Source organism: Hippocampus bargibanti, linkage group LG03, assembly GCF_051943395.1.
Source record: "Hippocampus bargibanti isolate YZ-2025 linkage group LG03, ASM5194339v1, whole genome shotgun sequence".
In the NCBI taxonomy this organism is placed as follows: domain Eukaryota; kingdom Metazoa; phylum Chordata; class Actinopteri; order Syngnathiformes; family Syngnathidae; genus Hippocampus; species Hippocampus bargibanti.
The window spans coordinates 14,141,070-14,156,894 of record NC_142736.1 but is presented as its reverse complement, the minus strand read 5'-3'; the positions used below and the strand labels follow the sequence as shown (position 1 = coordinate 14,156,894).

Below are 15,825 nucleotides of genomic sequence, written 5' to 3'. Positions count from 1 at the left end.
TTCATCCTCAATAAACCCTCTGCAGTTATTTGTAGCTTTGCCACAAGTAAACAAATTCTTTGGTGAATAACTGAGGGCTGCTGTCTGTCTCCAGACTGAGAATACACCCCTGCATGACCCAACCCTGAACCAGTCTCATGTCTATGCTGTCTTTCTTGCAAAAATATTCTGAGAGATGGGAGTAAGAGCAGTTCAAGTTCCTGTCAGCTAATTAATCAGCATCCAAAGTCCAAGAAAAACCTTAATTGGGAATGAACTGGAAGAGAACACAGCATTTACATTTCACCCGCTGGGTGGTTGTCGTCTGAAAAGAAAATAGCATTACATTTGGTGCTTTAGCAAAAAAAAAAAAAAAAAAAAAAGCCAACCTCACAATGGGTCATCCTGTCTTTAGAATATACCATAAGCATACACTCATTAGTGTTTGCTTATTCACAGGTCAATAACAAAAAAACAGTAGTAGCCCAAGAGACCACAGTTGTCACATTTCTCCATAAAGTGAAGCAAGAATCAGATAGGGACTAGTATGGATTCTAACAGCTGCATCTGTTGCAAAAGAGTGACTGTATCATCGGGCAGTGTGGAGGACTCAGCTGGTGAGACAAATACTGCAGAGCATTGGGTTGACATTCCACAGACAAGCTTCTTAAAATTCTCACTCTGTTTTATATTATTTCCACTGTCGCACAACAGCAGCTCTAGAATGACTAATCAATAAAAGACTTCATGTATGGCTCACCACGCCCTGGAACAAAAATGACTCAAGCAGGAGGAAAGGATAGTTAGTTGGTGTTCTTACAAACAGTCAAGATGAAAAAGTTGGAAAATTACATTTAATACTGATAATTGCAAACCATTTTCAATTTAAGATGAGGATTAGAAACAATAGGATGATAAAATATTTTGCCTAGCCGTGAAGCATGGGTCGGATATGGCTTCAAGCATAAGAATATGAATAGAATTTTTTGGCCAACTTAAAGTTTTTGGAGGGAAGCTGAACCTTTCCATTCAAGGGAGACCAGAAGAATTCAGAGACATTGACCTCTATACTACTTTCACATCCTGGCTCACAAACACAGGATAGCTGCCACATATTTGTCCTTCATGAACTTTCTCTGAAATCACTGGAATCAGAAAATTGCACACACACTCCATCACTTCCCACAAAATAAATGCTCAAATGGAGGAAGGGTTAGTATTCTGCTCACATTCTGGCTGGTTCAGGAAGTCAAGGTCAGACAAGGATAGCATACAATTAGTCTGTGTCCTCATGCTGGATCCAGCCAATGAAAAAAAAATGTTGACAGCTGTATTTGTTTGGAATCTACACTGTGCAATAAACAGTAAGTGTTCAAGATGTGAGAAGTGACAACAATGAAGCGTGCATAAAAACGGGTGTACAGCATATTTCTACGGCATATTTTGCTACAGATGGCTGATTGATGAATTTCAGAGGAACCATGGCCAAAATGGTCACCTGCAGTAGGATCAAACGCGGTGAAGCAGTCACTTACTCCAGCGTGTGCCACAAAGAGAGGATTATCTGTTTTCACAACTCCGATGTGGCCTCGTGCCCGAAGACAGCTGGGATAGGCTCCAGCATGCCCTGTGACCCTGAATAGGAATAAGCGGTACGGAAAATGCATGGAAGGATGATGTGGCTAACTGCAGATGAATTATTTCAGAAAAATAAAAATGATTCTCCTTCTTTCTTTGAGTTTCTATTATTATTTGTTATTATTATCATCATCTGGGCGGCACGGTCGTCAAGTGGTTAGCACGGCGGCTTCACAGTGCAGATATCGCCGGTTCGCATCCTGCTCCGGCCTCCCTGTGGGGAGTTTGAATGTTCTCCCTGGGCCCGTGTAGGTTTTCTCCGGGTCCTCCGGTTTCCTCCCACATTCCAAAAACATGCATGGCAGGCAGATTGAACACTCCAAATTGTCCCTCGGTGTGAGTGTGACTGTTGTACGTCTTTGTGTGCCCTGGGATTGGCTGGTACCCAATTCAGGGTGTCCCCTGCCTCGTGCCGAAGACAGCTGGGATAGGCTCCAGCACCCCCCGCGACCCTAAAGAGGAATAAGCGGTATGGAAAATGAATGGATGGATATTATTATTATATGTTTATGTATATGTAGGTGTATATGTATATGCGTGTATATGTGTGTATATGTGTATATATTTATGTACAGTATATGTACCCCGCGTCTCCCTGTCTAAGTGAGCATGCCACATAGACAGTAGGTTATTGTAGGGCTTGTCTACCTATGCATGTAAAGCCTGGGCCCAGCAGATTGCGTGGAGGAAACCACTAGACTGGTTCAACGGGCATGAAGGTGGGCCCAGCAAAGCGCTGTGGAGCGCAAGTAGGGCACAGTGAGACACATAGAACACTGTGGTCATCCACTGCATCCCGACCCATCCCCAGTCGTCTTGACTCCGTCTTGCCACTGAATTCAGATGGGCTGGGACGAGAGAGTGAGGCAGACGACATTGCGCAACTCTCCTTCACTTTAATCAAACTCACGCGCAAGTCATCTTCACCACCCCCCATTCCAGTGAAGATGGTCATCTCTTGCCAAAGAGGACAAACACAGTATATATATACATAGGGGGCACAGGCCAGTGTCTTGTTGTGCCGGTCCCAAGCCCGGATAAATACAGAGGGTTGTGTCAGGAAGGGCATCCAACGTAAAAAAAATTGCCAAAACAAATATGCGAATCAAACCATACCGGATCGGTCGAGGCCCGGGTTAACAACGGCCGCCATTGGTACTGTTGACCTTCAGGGTGCCAGTGAAAAATTGACTACTGTTGGTCGAAGAAGGAGAGGAGGGATGTGTGCCCGGAGGAAAAGAAAGAAATGGAACGCCAAGAGTATAGAACTAAGAGTAGGAACTTTGAATGTAGGAACAATGACAGGTAAAGGTCGAGAGCTGGTTGACATGATGCAGAGAAGGAAGGTAGACATACTGTGTGTCCAGGAGACTAGGTGGAAAGGGAGCAAGGCTAGAAGCTTAGGGTCAGGGTTTACGTTGTTCTATCATGGTGAAGACAAAAAGAGAAATGGAGTTGGGGTTATCTTAAAAGAGGAGTTTGTTAGGAATGTCTTAGAAGTAAAACGAGTATCAGATAGAATGATGAATCTGAAGCTACAAATTGAAGTTGTGATGTTCAATGTTGTTTGTGCGTATGCCCCACAAGTAGGATGTGAGCTAGCGGCGAAGGAGAAATTTTGGTTGGACCCTGATGAAGTCATACAGAACATCCCGAGAAGTGAGAGGGTTGTAATTGGTGGAGACTTCAATGGACATGTTGGGGCAGGAAACAGAAATGGCAATGTACTAACATGTGCCAGTAGTGTGATGGTAAGATGGAAAGAGTACTTTGAAGAATTGATGAATGAGGAAAACGAGAAGGAACAAAGAGTAGAAGACGTGACTGTTGTGGACCAAGACGTAGCAAACATTAGCAAGGATGAAGTGAGGAGGGTGCTGAAGAGGATGAAGGGGGGAAAGACACTCGGGCCTGATGATTTACCAATCAAGGTATGGAAGTGTCTTGGGGAGGTGGCGGTGGTGTTGTATGTGTAGAGAATTAATCTTTTGACGATGTGACCTTATGTTTTTTTGTACAGTAAATGAAACATTTCCTTGAATTAGAATCCCAAAATGAAATAATGAATTAAAAAACACAAAAAAACACGAGTTACATTTTCTGCATCTTAATGTAGAAGAATTTTTAAGCGGAGGAGATGGAGCCCTCTGGTTAAGTGAGTTAGCAAGAAAAAGTTTCATTTCTGTCATGTCTTTTCAATTATTTCTACATTGCTGATTTTTAACCACAAACTTGTTTAAAAAAACAAATAGAATTTTTTTGGGGTTGGAACAATGGTAAATGGTTATGAATGTCTTGACAGACAATGTAGGCATCGGGAAACACATTCATAACTACCAGCTCTACTGTATCTACCTTTTTGCTTTATCACAGTGCAATCTGGTCACGCCTTGAAGCAGTCTAGCTCCGGTGCTGGCAAAGAAACCCTGTGTATGGGTGTTTATTTATTCATCCTTAAAATAATGCAACCTAGATATCATCTGTGTAAGCTCTCAGTCAGCAAGCAATCAGTGGGGCCACAGGGGGGGGGGTCCCACGCCCCCCCCCAACCTGAGAGTAGGGACCTATCATAGCTGTGTCCGGCGCCACCAGGTCTGGACATTAGGGATATATAAATGGGGCCGATACGACCAGTCAGACTTTAGTTCGCTGACGAAGCCTCTTGGATAGGAGGCGAAACGTCCGAAACCTTCACTTTTGTACAGATGACGGCTGAAGAAACCTTCTCATCGAACCTAGATATCAATTAAGAAAATGTTCCTGTTGAAAATATTTCTTAGTCCCACAGTCGAATATGGTGAGAACAAAATTACATAAAAAGTGAAAATGAAATCATTATTTATCGGTCTCTGATTTTGTAATCTTAAAATTAAAGTGGAAGCTCTAAATACTGTATAAATCAATTTCAGTGGAAATTCCTCAGGACAGGTCAAAATCATGCATGCGCAGTTGTGTGTATAGGTGCGTGTGTGCGTGTGTGTGTCTGTGAGTGTGCGTGTGTGTGTGTGTGTGTGTGTGTGTGTGTGTGTGTGTGTGTGTGTGTGTGTGTGTGTGTGTGTGTGTGTGTGTGTGTGCGTGTGTGTATGGTCTGCTCGAGCCCATCCAACCAACGTATGCTCTTGATGAGACGCATTTGTCTCCTCAAGGATTCCCTCCTAAGACTTGGACTAAAGCATCGGACAACCCCTGGACAGTCTGTGTTGCAACACGATGTTCATGTATGGAATGAAACATGATATCTCAGATGTTCTCCTTTGGATTCGGGTCTGGGAGACGGGCAGCCCATTCCATAGTATCAATGCATGCATCACGCAGGAATTGCAGACACACTGGTATTGCCATTCTTAATAATAATAATAATAATAATAATAATAATAATAATAATAATAATAATAACCTAGGAACCTTGTGGCAACTGCACCAACATACAGGCTCACAACGGGTTTTAGGAGCTTAGGCGGTACCAAACGGCAATCATGGTGCCTCAGGCTAGCACAAGGGGAGCTCTTCAGCCTTCCAAAAATGCCTCCTCCTACCACCAACGAACCACCATTAAGGTGGGCATGCAGGATCATCTTGCGGGCAGTGTCACTCCATGCAGTCACATGTGCTCAGTGTGAACCTAATCTCATCCGTGAAGAGCACAGAGCACTAATGATGTTTTTGCCAAATGTGAGGTTCTTTCCCAATTGCAATCAAAGTCCTCATTGCTTTGGTCCTAAAATACAACACATATTTTTGCCACAGCTTGGACACTCCCTGCAGAACACAACTATACTGTATCAGCCACTCATTTCCACCTGTTTCCTGTATCATTGGCAAAACCAAAAAATCAGAAGGAATCAAAGTCAACCTTGGACAGGTTGATTCTACAGAAGTGTGATTGACTTTAAGTTTCACTGTTTTGTTTTTGTGTTCCGAATTGCAGTGTGTACAACATTGGGCTGTCAATTTACAAATTATTTTCAGAAATACTGTCGGCAGATAAAATATCTATTTGGTCATATCCACCTGGTGAGGAGGTGGGGCTTGCACAACTATTGGTTAACAACTTAATAAAATAAAAAACAAACATTGCATATTTACTTTCAATCTTCATGTGTGAACCAGAAAGAACTGTGCTTTTTTTTAGTTTGGGCACAGTCTTGATTGACGCTTACAATGGAAGCTCTAAAGCATGTTTCTTACGGAGACATCACTCAGTGTGATAAAGGCTTAAGAACACTATCCGTTCTGATAAAATGGTTGACCTCAGATTTGTATTTGAAAATGAATGTTCCAAAAGGACATCTTTCCAACCACGTTGCAACCTTTAATAGCAGTACCTCTGGGCGCTATTGACTGAAGAATTACCACTTGAGTTTATTCAGATGGATTTAATGTCTCGCTGCAGGTTCCAGGCAAGAGACAAACATAATTATTCTGACCATAATAATTCAAAATTGCACCAAGTGGTTATCTGTGTGGTGAGAAAATGAACAAGGAGTTTGGGTGTATGTTGCGGATACGGAGGTAGCTATTCATTGACTTGGATAATGTATTCCCTTTCTCTCTGCCAAAAAAAACAAACAGTTTGTACAGACACAATTGCACTACGCCACACACTCCAACATTAAAGGTCAAAAACATTTTTCTGCCTTCGGGGCACAGATTCAGCCAGAGGCAGACCAATGACAGACTTAAGATGGAGCCAAAGTATTGAGGGTGTAATGTGACCACATGCAAATCAGTCAAAGTCATTTCGAAGAGCCAATGCACAAAGAAGGTTTGATGTTATTAGCTTTTTTTACACTGGGATATTGTCCTGACCCTTAGTAGTAGCTTTTAAAACTCTGACACCTACAGAAACCAATCCAATCCAATCCAAACATCAGTGCATGGATTGATCCCATTGTTTTTACTCCTAAATGAGTCAAATAATTATGTTTTATGTCATGACTGCAAAGCGGTAGCTTGGGACCTATAGAGACGGGGGTCATAGTAACACATTCCACGGCGTTTGTAGACACTGTATTGTATTCATTTTGCAAACGGTGCCTGTGTGAGTGGCCTATCACGACAATGCAGCTGATGCTGAATGAGCTCAAGCCTCATCACAGGTCGTCAGATCACGACTTAAACAAGGAGCAAAGTATGATATTTAACTAAATCGTTTTGCCCGTGTGAGTTCAAGCTTCTGACGCAAAGTTAGCGTGATCCAAAGCGAGTCTACATGGCTCTGCAGTGATTAACTTTCAGTGTAATGTGATGTGATTATTGTGGGAAATGTGGAAGAAAAGTAAATAAAAATCAGCCAAGCGTCATGCTCACTGCTTGAGCGTATCTTTTATTATTATTACGATTCTTCACATCTGTTTGGAGTTGCTAATAATAGTAAGGGAGGCATTTGTGCATTTTTTAATGTCAACAATACTAGACCTTTGAACAGCAATATTAAAATCTGCTTTACTTTGAAGTTTTTGCATCATGTTCAAATGTCAATTTGCCAAAGTGACGTGTTATTGGGGACTTATCTCTGTAGGGCATATTCATTGGTAAATGTGACAGCCCTAATGTCATGGTTCCTCATTTTATTTTCGCTCCAAGATCCAAATGAGCAGAGATGAATTCCCACAGCCAGATTAACTGAACATGGATTGAAAGAGACATTTTATTATTTCAGGTATGTTCCCACTGCAAAGTTAGAGTCAACATTTTTGGAAAGTTTTTTTGACAAAATATTCTTATTCACATCGAGCTGTGACAATGCCTCAAGACACTGTAATTTGCATAACCTGCCTTTTCCACACACCAACAGCAGCTTGCAATGCATCACAGATGAGAGGAGTACAAATTTGATTTGTGGGAAAATGCACCTCAAATGAACAAAAGAAATGTATACTTTGAGAGAACGTTCATTATCTTGCACCCAAGGGCACACACACACAGCACGCACACACACACACACACACACACACACACACACACACACACACACACACACACACACACACACACGCACACACACACACACACACACACACACACACACACGCACGCACGCACGCACGCACGCACGCACGCGCGCTGAAATGAAAACAAATGCAAGCACACATAAAACACCCAACTGCAAAGACATCAACAGGCTGTTATCTTGTTCAAAATTGATTTCATGAGTTATGACACGCAGATGCGCATCCTTGTTACAGTATCATGTGAATGAGCAGACAAAATGACAAAATCAATTCAACATGCATTGGTATGGTGCTGCATATTTTGTGGGGCAGTGCCGGGAGCAGGAACAGCATTGTGTTACATGAATCACGAAATGGGAATCAGTCACACATAATTTATAATGATGACTTGATTCACCGCTTTGATGAGACAACAGATTTGATATGTAATTAGCAAGAGAAACATGACATTTTTTTCATGTTATTTTGTGCATGAATCTTGTTTCTTACAGAGTGGGAGAGAGGAGACTGGAAAGCAGATTGTTCCTTGTCAAGCTGCCATCAGTCACCAGTGTATAAAATAAACGATCAGCTACATTGTGGGTGAAGCACCTGATTTAAAACACACAGGGCTTCGCTATCATTTCCAGTCATCGAGTCCCAGTGGATAAAATTAATTTCAGTGCTGTGAACATTTCACATCATGTGATTGCATGGTCCGAAATGGAACAGAGAGGTACTTTGTCTACACTACACACTAAAAGACCTCAGTCAGATGAGCCACAGGAGAAAAAAATGCTGTCTTCTGATTGACTCACCAGTCAGGCCCTGTTGCAAACGTGGCATTATAGCTTCTCCTGTGGACAGTCTGCCATGACCAAGACCCTGGTCCTGGGGGTGTCAGCATGATAGTCACATGGGCCAAAATAGATCAGGTTTATGACAGCTATGGTAGAAAAATATGTGTGCGCAGATTGCCTCGTCCTAAGGGGAGAATATACACTGCACCTTTGTGAGTCTTTCTGTCATCTGCTCTATAAAGGAGGAAGGAGTGATTAGTTTTAATTGCACAGTAGAGCCAAACCAAATACAGATACAAGTTTGAATGACAGTTTTAGAAGGCTGTGTTCTGAAAAAGAAGTTCAGGCATAAAGCAGTAAAAGAAATAATGCAGTCTGTGGAGCACAGTGGAAGGGCAGGTAAGCAAGTACGCCTCACAGTGCAGAGGTGCAGGGTTCAAGACTGACTCCGGCCTTCCCGTGTGGAGTTTGCACATTCTCCATGCGTGGATTTTCTCTGGATACTCCAGTCTCCACCCACATTGCAAAAATATGCAATGTAGGTATTGTAACAACTTGTCCCTTGGTGTGAGTGTGAGCGCAAATGGTTGTTTGTCTATGTGTGACCTGTGACTGCCTGGCAAAAAGCTCATAAAGGGTCCACCTTGACTTCTGCCCAAAGAAGTTGGCATAGGCTTCAGCAAGCCCGCAGCCCATGTGACGATAAGCAGACTAGGAAATGGATGGACGCTTGGATGATGCAGTCTAAAAATCACAAAAGGAAAGCAGTTGGTGGCTTTGAAAGGCTTTGGACGTATTTTGGGGTTTCAAATGGAAAAGTAATTGGATACAGGTGGCACCAGAAAGCCTTCTGTTGATATTCTTAAATGAAATCAAATTCAGCCAAACTCCACAGTGAACTGAGGTCAGTAGCAGAGATGTGCGACTTAATTCAGAGAACCCAAGTCCAACTCGAGTTGTAAGGGGGCAGAAAGGGGGCGGCTAGAAAAACTAAGATGAATCAAAGGACCACTCGAGTGTCTCCTGGTCTATATACTCTCACAGTGTGGCAAGTTTCTACAGTGGTCTATTTTCCCTGACATTTTTAGGCCGAAAGTGGAGATTTTGAACGTTGTGCAACGGTAAGTGATGCCAGCCAACAAGTAACAATCAGCTTATGTCTTATCTTTTTCACGGGGTGTGTAGAAAAGATAGGGAAGAATATCTGAGTGCTTTATAAAGACAAACATCAATCACTCCTTCAGGTATTTTAAGGTTATTTACATTACTGCGGTTGAAAATGTGATTTTTTTTTCTATATTTGTAACTGTTATTGGCAATGTTTGTCATAAAAATGCAGGATTCCTCGGATGCAATTGGCCTATTTAAGTTATAAATGTATTCAAAATGTCAGTACTTCCACATCAATCATTTCTGTCATTCACGGTTCACCCATAATTTGCCAATAAATTGGCAATTTTCCAAAAGTTTTCCAAAATGACAGATAGAATCCTTCAAACTAATCTTGGGGACTTTATGGAAAGGTTTCTTCAGCCGTCATCTGTACTTCTTTTAAGGTGTCAGATGTTTCTATGGACCACTACTGTACGATTGAAAGCATACACAGACGTATTGCAGCCATTAATCAGATTAAAAAAACAACAACAACAACAGTACAACAGTATTACCAGCGGCACAACACAATGTGAGGGAAATGCCAGAACAGATCAGATTACAAACACATGTTGAAATGATATTTCACATGAAGAGATGTCATTCCTGGGCACAATTTTATCACTTGCGTTACGACTTGCTTGAATCAAGGAATGACTTAATCCGACTTGCTTGGTGGCATTTCGACCTAGATTGCTTGTCACTGTAAATTGAGACTTCATTGAGACTTGGAGGTTCTAACTTCAAAATTACTTGTGAATTGTGACGAATGGCAGCTCTATTTAGGAGGTGTACATTACCTGACTACCAGACTATGTCACAGGACGGCTGATTTCACACGCAATCATAGAAACTCATTTCTCAATTCAAACAATAGCGACTTTGTTCTTTCGCTTCCACCTTATTCTTCCTCAACCGCGCCCCTCAAAATCATGTGACAATAAATAGACTCGACTGAACTTTTGACCCTTTGTTACATAAAACTGTTTGTTCCCTCAAGTGTGAGAGAGGGCCGAATGAGAGCAAAGCTGAATTTGCTAAAGCTAATGTAGCCAAACCTGGAAAACTTCAAAGCACAGTGGAACAAACTGGAGTTGGGGATCAGACGAGATCAAGAAAAGAAGCATCTCGTTTCGGTAATACTTTACTTGAATCTTTGGAACGAAACAATAGTGCAGTGTACCGTTGTAATGAGATGAGGTGAACTCGGCTGGACAAGAAAACACTTTTTTTTTGTCAGAGGAGAATTGTCCTGTTCATTTGTGGCAGCAATTGTGGGTATATTTACATACCTGCTTGAGGAAAATCTCAGGAAAACAAATCAGAATCAGAATCAGAATACCTTTATTCGTCCCACAATGGGGAAATTTGCAGTCCACAGCAGCAATTGAAAAGGGATGGAGTTGGGGTGGGGTGAAAGGATAGAAAATAAGATATTCTAAGCATAACAAAATAAAAATATAAAATATATAATAAATATAAAAAAATTAAAAAATGACAAACCAAACAGATACACGATTAGAAAATAAGACTGATCAAGTTCCGTTCAGAGATGAAACAGTTTAGAAAGAACTGCACGGCGATATAAGATCAGCCAACAGTTTAAATTGTATCTAAATTCTGTAAGCATATGTAATGTTTTCATTCCGATAAATGAACTAAGACGTGACACCTTCGCTGGCTTTGGGTTGAATCTTTGTACCTCCAAAATAATAACTTTTCAGGAGACCGCCAAAATGACATTTTTCTGCAACAGTAAAAATGGCATTGTCAAAGAGTGTGAACCATTTTCAACCCAGTCAAGAATTTGTCCAAATCACGCAAGAAAGTAGACTGAGCAAGAGTAAAAATTGTTGAAATGAAATTACGTTGAGGAATTTTTCACATTTGCCTGTGGTGGGCCACCACAAATTAATTTGGGCTGGCAGTAATACATTCATAACACACTTGGAATGTCTCATAATAAGTAAATTTGCATCAAATAACCAATAAAGGTTGTTCATTTTCTTAAAATTTGCACAAACACGCACACATACACGCACACGCACACACAAGGTGACATGGCACGTGTTGATGTGTTGATTAAAACAAAGGTTTCATTTGTGTCAGTTTTGTTCGTTTCAAGTCAGGTTTATGATTTTTCGGCACTTCTCGCCATGACGTGGCCAGAAGCTAAGTCCAGTCCAAGTGAAACGGCAGAAAAATGAATGCAACAGGTAGTTGATGTATAATAATTCACGGTGGTGACAACATGTGGAAATTTGCTCTGAAACACTGGTGATAGCAAGAGTCGGAACACAGGACAGGAGGAGTCTGTGAGGTGATACAAATGTGTTTCCACAAAGGAGCACAGCAACACAAAGACAATGCGAACGTGATTGAAACATTTTTTTCTTATTCCTCTTTCGATCTTGTCTCAAAACACACGAGCCGCTGGCGTGGACAAGCAGTGGCTAAATGAATTGACCTGGCTCAGCCATACTGAAGAAGGCATGCAGTGTTATTTATGCCAAAAGCACTACGCATCAACACGACAGGCAACAGCTGCCTCCCTTCTGAGATAGCCATCAGCAAACTGTAGTCATGAAAAAGACGTGAAGTTACGGCCATTTACAAAGCAGCAGAAGAGAAGAAGTATATTAAAGATTGTGGTACCTAAACACACTAAACTCATGAAGTTAAAAATGCTAAAATATTGCAAGATAGTACTTTAGATTGATAGTATACGATTTATTTTCTCACGCAGTGTTTCAAACAAACGTGGCACCACCACACTTTGTATTAGCCCATCATTCTTTAATACAAGATTGAATATATCGATGAAAAAGTTTCTTCAGCCGTCATCTGTACTTCTTTGAAGGTGTTGGACGTTTCGCTTCTTATCCTTATTTAGTTCGCCTTATTTAGTTCGCTAAAGTCTTACTGGTAGTTTCGGCCCTATATATATATATATATATATATATATATATATATATATATATATATATATATATATATATATATACTATCAACCAACACACGACATGGCGGTGCGGACTCTGCTATGATAGGTCCCTCCACTCAGGTTGGAGGGAGCAGAGGACTACTCCCTGCGGCTCCACCGATTGCTCCTATTGTCCTAACTAACGACCAGCCTGATTGCCCTATTTGCCCTGGTATCACCTCATCAGCATTACTAATCCTACTAATCCTATGTTGCCTAAGCAGGCTGTTGTACGAACGATCCAAATTGAACCTCCCACCACCATATCGGTTTAGTGAAGGCTTTAGCTGTTATATGAAAATCGCTTCTTTTACTCCCCTTTCAAACCATCGATGTTCTTTCGCTAAGATTTTAACCTCATTGTCATCAAATGAGTGGTTGCTAGCTTTGAGGTGCATATGTACTGCCGATTGAGGCCCACTAGTATTATCCCTGCGATGTTGATAGTCTTTTTTGAGCCACCACCCTAAGACCAGACTTGGTGCTCTGGTCCCCTTCACTCAAGGCTGTCTACATCACAGAACTCACAGTCCCATGGGAATTCTCAGTTGAAGAGGCCCATGAGCGCAAGAAGCTGAGCTACAAAGAACTCACAGTGGATGCGCAACAGCGAGGACGGAAAGCCAAGGTATATCCAATTGAAGTTGGATGCAGAGAGTTTGTGGCTTCCTCCACCATCAGGCTGCTAAAAGACCTGGGTATTCATGGACAGGCTCTGCGGCACACAGTTAGATCAGTCTCTGAAGCGGCAGAAAGAAGTAGCCAGTGGCTCTGGATGAAGAGGAAGGACCCTTGTTGGGCTCATAGAACAGCAACTTAAGACACAACACCCCCCGCCCCTCACCCGCCCCCGGCCTCCACCAGCTTCTCAACATCTGATTGGGTATGGGACACAAGCGCGGGCGTGATCAACCTGTCGCGGGCCACCGTCGATGAGGGTGTCTCGTGATGAAAGGCCGAAACACCCAATGCTTCTTTTGGCACACTACTAACTAGATGCATCTCATAGTGCGTGGTCAGGGTGGTATCGCCTCTGCCTCTGTGTGTAACGTTGTTTCTGGTAGCACTGTACAAAAGCAATATTGAGAGGTGAACTTCGAACTTGTCTCCTTGTATCCATCCTCATTACTCTGGTATTAAATGGGGGGGGGGGTTAAGAAATTTGTTGGAGAGTCTTTGTTGATAGTCAGGAAATGCCATCATTTCTTCCACTCAGCCCACAGGCTTGACTCAATGTGATTCAATCCAGCAACACAGAGAAACAAAAGCTGATTGTTGACTCAAATAGCACACTGGCTACTGCACCAGCTTCAATGAAACCTATTAAAAAATATACAAAAACTAAAAAATAATCCTTAACACGGAACACATGGAAAAACCTACCACGCGCTTCCTGGGTTCCTTCAGATTCTGCCTCTCCAGCCAAAATTGTAACCCAACACACGAGTCCTTCTCAAATAGGGGGATGTGGTGTGATGCTGGACGCACGTACAAGCAAATGGATTTGACAAGCACAAAGCAAACATACTCAGCCATTAGGAAAACAGGGCTATCTTTCAGAGCAAACACTAACCTGATTGTTGTTGCTTGGAGCATGTGCCAGTATTTTTTATTTATTTATTTATTTATTTATTTTTCTCAGTGCCGGCGAGTGCATCCTGCGTGAGATTTGTTGCTTCAAGTCTTTTCAACTTTGTACTCTGAGAAGCATATATGGCATTTTTCATGTTTGTTCACCATGATGACCAAACAGCTACCACAGAACCTCCTCAAGTATGTTTATCAGCAGTTCCGCGAACAGAGAAAGAGTATTGCAAATTAATGATATGGATCAATCAGAGCCAGGCCAGCCTTTTCCTGGTTTCTCAAATGAATACAAACCAGCCAAGTACATGGAGGGTGAGAGAAAATCAAGAAAATAAGTGAAAAAAGAAGACAAAGTAAGGTGTGATTCTGATTACCTGATAATAAGTTTGACTGAAGCTTCAACACAATACTTTAACATACTCCATTGAATAAACAGTCTGTGGAAGAACCTAAAATGACTTTAAAAGACCTCACCCTTAAAGGACAACCGATGTCACTTTTTTGTTTCCTAACTGACATCAGAAAAACATTTTATAGCATCTATAATACTCAAACACGCAGTATGATATTTTTATAATAATAATACATTTAATTTACAAGCGCCTTTCTCACTCAAGGACACTTTACAACAAAGACAACACACAAAACAGTAAAATCATGCATAAAACAATAAATAATAAAACAGCAGAATAAATTAGACCATGAAAGCAAGTTTAAACAGGTGGGTTTTCAGGTGTGATTTGAAAGTAGGAAGGGAGTCAATGTTGCGGATGTTGGGTGGAAGTGAGTTCCAGAGTTTAGGAGCGGAGCGGCTGAAAGCTCTGCACCCCATCGTTGTGAGACGGGCAGAGGGCATGTAGAGGTGGAGGGAGGAAGAGGATCTGAGGGCCCGAGAAGGAACGGAGATTTGAATTAGGTCAGACAGATAGGGGGGGGGAGGTTATGGATGGCTCTAAATGTAAACAGAAGTATCTTGAATTCAATACGGAGTTTAACAGGGAGCCAGTGGAGCTGTTGGAGGACAGGAGTGATGTGGTGAAATGAGGGGGTTTTTGTGATGATCCGGGCTGAGGAATTTTGGACTAGTTGGAGTTTATGGAGACATTTTTGATTGACCTCGATCCGAGAGGTGACGAGACTGTGGACGAGGATAGCAGTGGTGTGAGGGGTGAGAGAGGGACGGTGTCATGATGCTAAAAGAAATGTGAAATAATTTTGTGTTTCATGGATTTTGGATGGGAGAATGGTGCGCATTTCTCCCCATCCAAAACAGTTGAGTTGGGCGACCACTAATTAACTCTGAGAAGGTGATTGCAACCACCTGGGAATGGCCAATTGCCGCTGGGACCTGATTGGCCAGAAGCTCAGGTGAAGCACCTTTAAAGCCAGCCTGAGCCAGTCACTTCGAGGAGGAAGAAGAGGGACAAAGGACAACCTGGAGAGCAGTGTTACCTGGGGTCTGCCGAAAACTGATATCAACTGCAAATAAAGAAAACTCACAATATCCTTCCTGCATCTGGCTGAGTGAACTTTTATCCTCTTTCCGCCTGCATGCTGAAACGCCGCACGACAATTGGTGGCAGTGGTGGGATCGTTTCACCCTGCATGAAGAAGGTGGGATCGTTACGCCTTGCTCAAGTGGAAAAGATAAGAGGAAGCCGAGAGGAAAAAGGTGGGACGAGTAAGAAGTTGTACTCGGGCCACGGGCCAACCAAACTGGACTGAAGAGTTCTGAAGGGGATCAAGGAAACCA

General features: G+C 42.1%; 1 protein-coding gene across 8 annotated transcripts in view; it reads right to left on the bottom strand.

The window, feature by feature from the left end:
- myo9aa (myosin IXAa) overlaps nucleotides 1-15,825 on the bottom strand; it is a 108,106-nt gene that overhangs the window by 46,981 nt on the left and 45,300 nt on the right. The gene's annotated exons all lie outside the window — the stretch shown is intronic.